Consider the following 9,625-nt stretch of genomic DNA (forward strand, 5'->3'; position numbering starts at 1 on the left):
AAAATAAATAAATTAGGGAGGCAGGAAATTAAAGCAATAGGACGGTAGTTTGAGGGAGTAGAGCGGTGACCCTTTTTATTTGAATAGGTTGAATGTAGACAAACTTTCAACTGGAAGGAAAGGTAGATGTTGACAAATAAAGTTGGAATAATTTGACTAGGCAAAGTTCAAGCACGGAGGCACAATTTCCGAGAACAATAGGAGGGACTCCATCAGGTCCATAAGCCTTCTGAGAGTTAAGACCAGCGAAAGCATGGAAAACATCACTGTGAAGTATCCTAATGGGTAGCATGAAGCAGTCGGAGGGTGGAGAGGAAGGAGGAACATGCCTCGAATCATCCAATATGGATTTTTTTTTAGGAAACATTTGGAGTGAAGAGTTCAGCATTAGAAATATATGAGATGGCAGTGGTGTCATCAGGTTGAAATAAAGGAGGAAGAGATGAAAGAGGAAAGTTACAGGAATTTTATTTATTTATTTATTTATTTTTATTTTTATTTTTATTTTTTTTTTTTTGTGAGGGGGGAGGAGGGTAGATCCAAAAATCACGAGGGAAGTTAGATGGTGAAAAAATGTTGTTGCTTTCTATTAATTGTAAGAAGCAGAGTTGGTGAAGGAGTGGAGGAGTTCTGTGAAAGAGGGAAGTTTTGGAGAGTTAGGGGAGGGCCGTAGAAGCCAAATTAAGAGTAATACAGCAGCCTCAAGGTTGGGCTATTGTGCAGCAAGGGCAAGATCTGGTGATTCCAACAGGTTCAAGGAAGATATTGAGTGTTTTTGTGCCCAGGCTTCAACAGGTGGACAGTGAAAATGCAATGCTGGAGCCCCTGGAAAATGGGGATGGTTATTTAGGTTGGATTGCAGTGGCAAATGTGGGGAGAATGAATGTGAAGTTCAGGCCACAGTGGAAAGTAGCTAATGTGTCATATGGCCGGGAGATGACTATGAGTAAAGTAGCAAACTTCGCTACAGAGGAGGAAGTATCCGCCGAGACGCTTATAAAGTTTAAGCAGCAGTTCGGAGTGCATGTGGATGAGAAGTAACTATAAGAGGAGAAGTTAAGCAAACTGTTGTACCAGTACAGGAGTGTGTTTGCGGAGGATGAGCAGGAGTTAAGCTGTGCAACTAGGGTTGAGCATGAGATACATTTAAAAAACAGATGTACCTATCCAGTTATCTTACCGTCACATCCCCCAAAGTATGTGACTGAGGTGAAGGCACGTATTAAAGGCCTTCCGGAGCAGGAAGTTATTGAGGTTAGTGTGGGTTCATACACAGCTCCAACTGTGTGAGTGAGGAAGAAAGATAATTCTCAGAGATTGTGTGTGACTATAGGAGGGTAAATGATATTACTGTGAAAAATGTTTTTCCATTATCGCGTATACAAGAAACTCTGGATGCGGTGCCTGAGGCACAACATTTTTCCTCCTTTGATTTGGCTGAGAGTTACCATCAGGTTAGGGTGAGGAAGGAGGATAGAGCCAAGACCGCTTTTGTAACTCGCTTTACTCACTACCAGTATGTAAGTTGCTCCATTGGACTCCCTAACTCTCCAGCCACCTTCCAGCGTTTTATGGAGTATCTGTTTACTGATAACATTTGTGTAACCATGCTTGTGTATTATGATGATCTCTTGATTTTCTCTAGGGATGTGGAGGAGCAGTCTGATAAGTCTGATAAGAAGAGGAAACAGGCAATGAAGGAGACGCTAATGAAGTGGTTGGGCAGGAAAGGAGAGAACCAGGGAGGTTGAGACGATCTCTGAGGCTTGCAGAGCAAGAGAGGAAGAATGGAACTAGGTGTCTTGTCTGTGACGGATGTGCACTGGAGCACGTACAAAGTTCGAGGGGCCGAGTGTGAGAAGCCAGAGGTGGGCGATGCTCAGCCACTGAGTTTGGGGGCTGCTGGGAAGTGTTCGTTTTGGGTTGTTTGTTCGTTTTGGGTTTGGATTCTGGCGCAAAAGGTCAGACTTGATACTTGTGAGGCTGGTGTTTTTTTTTTTTTTCGTAGCTTTGCCAGCAAGTAGCAGGTATGTGATGAGAAAGTACGTGCCGTCAGTAATTACTCAGGGTAGGCAACTTGTGACCTTTATGTAGTAAAATGTCATAAAAAGATTAGTCAGTATTTTTGGAGATGGTTCGGCACAGGTTCGATTTCTCTATCTGCCTGCGTCACCACTACACGGGAAAGACACTGGGTAAACAGGTGTCCTTACCCCTTCCCATGTCTCTCGGAAGGACGATAAGCAAATTAATAAAAAGACAATAACACGCGACAGAAACATGAACATCAAAATAAAAAAATATAACTTTCATGAAGATCCAAACAAATAAATACTTTGCTAGGGGTGGAAGTGTCTCCCTGTGGGTTTCTGTCCCCAAACATATGCTTTTATGAATGCTCAAAAAAATAAATAATTAAATAAATAAATAAATAAAAATAAATAAATAAATAGATAAAATAAAATAAAATTAAATTAAATTAATATATAAATAAATAAAAATAAAGTTGCAGGCACGTGAGCCACAAGCCTAGGCATAACAAAAAAATATTATATATTAAATATTTCTATCCTATTATATACTGCTAGGGCACATATAAATGTATGTGTATATTTCATTTAGAGTGTCCCTAACGTGTGCTCCTGTTCTGATTATGTTCAGGCCTGGGTACTTCATTCTCTGAGTGCTGGATTTATATTTGGAGGAGAAGGCAAATACTTCAGTTATTGTATCTTAGACTATTTATTTATTTATTTATTTATTTATCTATTTATTTACATTATTATTATTATTGTTATTATCATTATTATTATTATTATTATTATTATTATTATTATTATTATTATTAATATTGTTATTATTATTATTATTATTATTATTATTATTATTATTATTGTTTATTAATATTATTATTACTTTTATTTTTTTTTGCTTTCCGCTTTTGTGTTACCTGTGACTATTCTGAGTAATTATCTATTGATTTTTTTTCTTTTTTTCTAGGTATGTTGTACCCATAGTTTGGATAAGTGTGTAATAACTAAGTACTGGCCTAAACCCTCGGAAGGCTTATGGACCTGATGGGGTCCCTTCTATTGTTCTGCGAAACTGTGCCTCCGTGCTTGCACTTTGCCTAGTCAAACACTTTCAGCTCTGTCTGTCAACATCTACCTTTCCTTCTTGCTGGAAGTTTGCCTACATTCAGCCTGTTCCTAAAAAGGGTGATTGTTCTCCGAAACTGTGCCTCCGTGCTTGCACTTTGCCTAGTCAAACTCTTTCAGCTCTGTCTGTCAACATCTACCTTTCTTTCTTGCTGGAAGTTTGCCTACATTCAACCTGTTCCAAAAAAGGGTGACCGTTCTAATCCCTCAAACTACCGTCCTATTGTTTTTATTTCCTGCCTATCTAAAGTTTTTAATCTATCCTCAACAGGAAGATTCTTAAACATCTATCACTTCACAACCTTCTATCTGATCGCCACTATGGGTTCCGTCAAGGCCGCTCTACTGGTCATCTTCTGGCTTTCCTTACTGAGTCTTGGTCATCCTCTTTTAGAGATTTTGGTGAAAATTTTGCTGTTACCATGGACATATCAAAAGCTTTTGATAGAGTCTGGCACAAAGCTTTGATTTCCAAACTACCCTCCTATGGTTTCTATCCTTCTCTCTGTAACTTCATCTCAAGTTTCCTTTCTGACCGTTCTATTGCTGCTGTGGTAGACGGTCACTGTTCTTCTCCTAAATCTATTAACAGTGGTGTTCCTCAGGGTTCTGTCCTGTCACCCACTCTCTTCTTATTATTCATTAATAATCTTCTAAACCAAACTTCTTGTCCTATCCACTCCTACGCTGATGATACCACCCTGCACTTTTCCACGTCTTTTCATAGACGTCCAACCCTTCAGAAAGTAATCATTTCACGCAGGGAAGCCACAGAACGCTTGACTTCTGATCTTTCTAAAATTTCTGATTGGGGCAGAGCAAACTTGATATTGTTCAATGGCTCAAAAACTCAATTCCTCCATCTATCAACTCGACACAACCTTCCAGACAACTATCCCCTCTTCTTCAATGACACTCAACTGTTCCCCTCTTCTACACAGAACATCCTCGGTATGTCCTTTACTTATAATCTGAACTGGAAACTTCACATCTCATCTCTAACTAAAACAACTTCTATGAAGTTAGGCGTTCTGAGACGTCTCCGCCAGTTTTTATCACCCCCCAGCTGCTAACTCTGTACAAGGGCCTTATTCGTCCATGTATGGAGTATGCTTCATATGTCTGGGGGGGTTTCCACTCATACTGCTCTTCTAGACAGGGTGGAATCAAAAGCTATTCGTCTCATCAACTCCTCTCCTCTAACTGACTGTCTTCAGCCTCTCTCTCACCTCCGCAATGTTGCAATTCTAGCTGTCTTCTACCACTATTTTCATGCTAACGGCTCTTCCGATCTTGTTAACTGCATGCCTTCCCTCCTCCCGCGGCCTCGCTGCACAAGACTTTCTTCTTTCTCTCACCCCTATTCTGTCCACCTCTCTAACGCAAGAGTTAACCAGTATTCTCGATCATTCATCCCTTTCTCTGGTAAACTCTGGAACTTCCTGGCTGCTTCTGTATTTCCACCTTCCTATGACTTGAAATCCTTCAAGAGGGAGGTGGAGGTTTCAAGACACTTATTCATTAATTTTTGACCACTGCTTTGACCCTTTTATTTGACTGGCATTTCAATGGGCATATTTTTTTTATTGGATTTTTGTTGCCCTTGGCCAGTGTCCATCCTACATAAAAAAGTGCAAGTTCTCTCTCTCTCTCTCTCTCTCTCTCTCTCTCTCTCTCTCTCTCTCTCTCTCTCTCTCTCTCTCTCTCTCTCTCTCTCTCTCTCTCTCTCTCTCTGCCTTCTTGGCATTTTCCCTCCTACTTTCTCTATCCTCATTTTCGATCCAAAGCTGGATGCTGCGTTTATGTGCGCAATGACTTAACCTGCTCTCGTGCCCACGCTCTTGAATCTTCCGAGTTTTCCACCATCTGGTTACGACTACAGAGTCACTCTCATACTAAATTTATATGTGCTGTATACCTCTCACCTAACTCCTCTGACTATAAGAAATTCTTTGACTACTTAACATCCAGAGAGGAGCACATTCTGACCCTCTTCCCTTTTGCAGAGATCTCCATTCTTGGAGACTTCAATATTCACCACCAGCTTTGGCTTTCCTCTCCCTTCACTGACCATCCTGGTGAACTAACCTACAACTTTGCTATCCTCCATGACCTAGAGCAATTGGTGCAACACCCTACTCGTATTCCTGACCGTCTTGGAGATACGCCCAACATTCTTGCCCTTTTCCTGACCTCTAATCCTTCTGCTTATGCTGTCACCCTTTCTTCTCCGTTGGGCTCCTCCGATCACAATCTCATATCTTTATCTTGTCCTATCACTCCAATCCCTCCTCAGGATCCCCCTAAGCGAAGGTGCCTCTGGCGTTTTGCATCTGCTAGTTGGGGGGACCTGAAGAGGTATTTTGCTGATTTTCCTTGGAATGCCTACTGCTTCCGTGTCAGAGACCCGTCTTTGTGTGCTGAGCGCATAACAGAGGTGATAGTGTCTGGCATGGAGGCATACATTCCTCACTCTTTTTCTCGTCCTAAACCTTCTAAACATTGGTTCAACACAGCTTGTTCTCGTGCTATACATGATAGAGAGGTGGCCCACAAAAGGTACTTAAGCCTTCCATCACCAGAATCTCATGCACTTTATATTTCTGCCCGGAACCATGTCAAGTCTGTTCTCCAACTAGCCAAAAACTCCTTCATTAACAGAAAATCTCAAAACCTTTCAAGATCTAACCCCCCTCGTGATTTCTGGCATCTTGCCAAAAATATCTCCAATAACTTTGCTTCTTCTTCTTTCCCTCCTCTATTTCAACCAGATGGCACCACTGCTATCACATCTATTTCTAAAGCTGAACTCTTTGCTCAAACCTTTGCTAAAACCTCTACCTTGGACGATTCTGGGCTTGTTCCTCCCTCTCCTCCACCCTCTGACTACTTCATGCCACCTATTAAAATTCTTCGCAATGATGTTTTCCATGCCCTCGCTGGCCTAAACCCTCAGATGGCTTATGGAGCTGATGGGGTCCTTCCTATTGTTCTCCGAAACTGTGCCTCCGTGCTTGCACCTTGCCTAGTCAAACTCTTTCAGCTCTGTCTGTCAACATCTACCTTTCCTTCTTGCTGGAAGTTTGCCTACATTTAACCTGTTCCTAAAAAGAGTGACCGTTCTAATCCCTCAAACTACCATCCTATTGCTTTAATTTCCCGCCTATCTAAAAGTTTTTTAATCTATCTTCAACAGGAAGATTCTTAAACATCTATCACTTCACAGCCTTCTATCTGATCGCCAGTATGGGTTCTGTCAAGGCCGCTCTACTGGTGATCTTCTGGCTTTCCTTACTGAGTCTTGGTCATCCTCTTTTAGAGATTTTGGTGAAACTTTTGCTGTTGACTTGGACATATCAAGAGCTTTTGACAAAGTTTGGCACAAAGCTTTGATTTCCAAACTACCCTCCTACGGTTTCTATGATTCTTTCTGTAACTTCATCTCAAGTTTCCTTTCTGACCGTTCTATTGCTGCTGTGGTAGACTGTCACTGTTCTTCTAATTCCTATTAACAGTGGTGTTCCCTCAGTCCTGTCACCCACTCTCTTCTTATTATTCATTAATGATCTTCTAAACCAAACTTCTTGTCCTATCCACTCCTATGCTGATAATACCACCCTGCACTTTTCCACGTCTTTTCATAGACGTCTAACCCTTCAGGAGGTAAACATATCACGCAGGGAAGCCACAGAACGCTTGACTTCTGATCTTTCAAAAATTTCTAATTGGGGCAGAGTAAACTTGGTATTGTTCAATGCCTCAAAAACTCAATTCCTCCATTTATCAAGTCGACACAACCTTCCAGACAACTATCCCCTCTTCTTCAATGACACTCAACTGTCCCCCTCTTCTACACTGATCATCCTCGGTATGTCCATTACTTATAATCTGAACTGGAAATTTTACATCTCATCTCTAGCTAAAACAGCTTCTATGAAGTATGGTGTTCTGAGACGTCTCCGCTAGTTTTTCTCATCCCCCCCCCAGCTGCTAACTGTGTACAAGGGCCTTATCCGTCCATGTATGGAGTATGCTTCACATGTCTGGGAGGGTTCCACTCATACTGCTCTTCTAGACAGGGTGGAATCAAAAGCTTTTTGTCTCATCAACTCCTCTCCTCTAACTGACTGTCTTCAGCCTCTCTCTTACCGCCGCAATTTTGCATATCTAGCTGTCTTCTACCGCTATTTTCATGCTAACTGCTCTTCTAATCTTTCTAACTGCATACCTCCCCTCCTTCCGCTGCCTCGCTGCACAAGACTTTCTTGTTTCTCTCACCCCTATTCTGTCCACCTCTCTAACGCAAGAGTTAACCAGTATTCTCAATCATTCATCCCTTTCTCTGTTAAACTCTGGAACTCCCTGCCTGCTTCTGTACTTCCACCTTCCTATGACTTGAATTCCTTCAAGAGGGAGGTTTCAAGACACTTATTCATCAATTTTTGACCACTGCTTTGACCCTTTTATGGGACTGGCATTTTCAGTGGGCATATTTTTTTTTATTGGATTTTTGTTGCCCTTGGCCGATGTCCTTCCTACAAAAAAAAAAAAAAAAGATTTCACAAACACTACAACGATTTGTTACAGTTCTTTAACATGATTTCACAACACTGTAAAGGGGCTTTATACTTATCATTTGGATCCGGCTTCACCCAGCTCTTAAGACTAGGGTCTTTCAGTCTTTCTGTGTTAAAAGCTTTTTGGGTACCATGTTTTTGTTTTCTTTTTTAAACGGAGATGTACTTTTACAGGCACATCCTCCTGTTACAGGATGATCAACATTACTCTGATCACTCATTGTTTTTTTTTTTTCAAACAAGTAGACCCGACCTCAGTATGTACTGACCCTCTCGGAACTGAATGTCTGAGACGTACGTGATGCCTCCCTCCCTCTGTATCACATACGTGTCCTATACTTGTCCCTCCCTCCCAGGCTCATATAAAGACTCATACGTGTATCATGTACGTACTTTTGCCTGTTGCGACGTGCCACATCGTTAGGAAAAATATCTCTTACCGATATCTAGAAGCTTAATACACAGAGTAGTACCAGAAATTAAAGCATTTTCCTGGATGTCGTATCAAACTATTGTTCTTGATAGAATTATTTTCTTATGAATAGGTTACTGTAGGTAAAGCAGGCCTAGATATCTTTAGTTAAAACTAGCAACAAAACTAGTAATATATAGCTTCTTATAAGAAATCGCCAGATTAGTGACATTTTTTTCTTAGAAATCCAAGATTCCAAGACTAGGTATAAAAAAAAAAAAAATCTTGGGAAAAAAAGCCAAAGAGTGGTCACCTGCTGAGTAGAAGGCAGATTTGTTTCTGCCTTTATACCGCGTAAAGAAAACTGCATTGAAGAGTGTATGCAGTAAGTGGGCTAAGCCACTATTAAGCGTAGCTCACATATAAAGGCAGGGGCGAATTATGCCCTACTTATTCTTCACAAAAATGAAACACTTTATGTATAATAATCAGAGTAACCTTCACAGTTTTTTTTGGATTAGGTGCATATCATGACACAGAGGTGAGAATGCAGCTTCTGAACTATTTATATCAGGAGTAAGCACTGCTTACCCTGCCTACCCAGTCCCTGGTGATGAGGTACTTAAGTGTGAGGGTACCAGTGGGGCATATTGTGAGATGTCAGTGGACTAGGAGGGAGTGAAGAGCAAGATTAGAGAGAGTTGAGAAGATTAGAGAGTTGTGTTTCAGGAGTTCGGGTTATGTGAGGAACAATTCAGCAGCCTTATGGCGTTTTAGCTCCTCGGGATCCTGTGGTTTGTGGTGAGTACATAAAGGCGCCTCGTTTTCATGGGCCGCGGGCCGACACTGCATCTAACTTCAGGGGACTCATCTTCCTTGAGTGAGGTGGGCCACAGCCTGAAGCCTGTTGGTTACTGGTGGAATGCTCCTGTGTTTGTGTGTGTGTGTGTGTGTGTGTGTGTGTGTGTGTGTGTGTGTGTGTGTGTGTGTGTGTGTGTGTGTGTGTGTGTGTGTGTGTACGTGAGCGTCTGAGAGGCCACTGACCTGAACAGTTTTGGTGCATTTTTATGTTATTTTTCTTCTAACAAACAGGTGATATCTACACACAGTGTCCATATGTGTATTTAGTTGAATTGAAAGGGTGTTGTATCTATTAAAGTATTATTTGTATGTGTTTGTCGCCCTAGCCCTAGCTGGTGATTCTTTTTTTTTATTTTTATTTATTTATTTATTTATCTTTTATTGGGGGGTTAATCAAGTAGTGAAGTTAAGGTCAGCCCAAGCTGGATGGTAGATAACCATCTCACTTCATTACATAATGGAGTTTTTGACTAATTGGAGAACAGAACTCCCACGACTCCAAACAAATATAAAGTGCATGAAATTCAGATGACGGAGGGCTCAAGTACATTTTGTGTGGCCACCTCTCTATCATGTATCACAAGAACAGGCTGTGTTATACCAATGTTATACCAGAT

This window comes from Scylla paramamosain, chromosome 40, assembly GCF_035594125.1.
Source record: "Scylla paramamosain isolate STU-SP2022 chromosome 40, ASM3559412v1, whole genome shotgun sequence".
Lineage (NCBI taxonomy): Eukaryota > Metazoa > Arthropoda > Malacostraca > Decapoda > Portunidae > Scylla > Scylla paramamosain.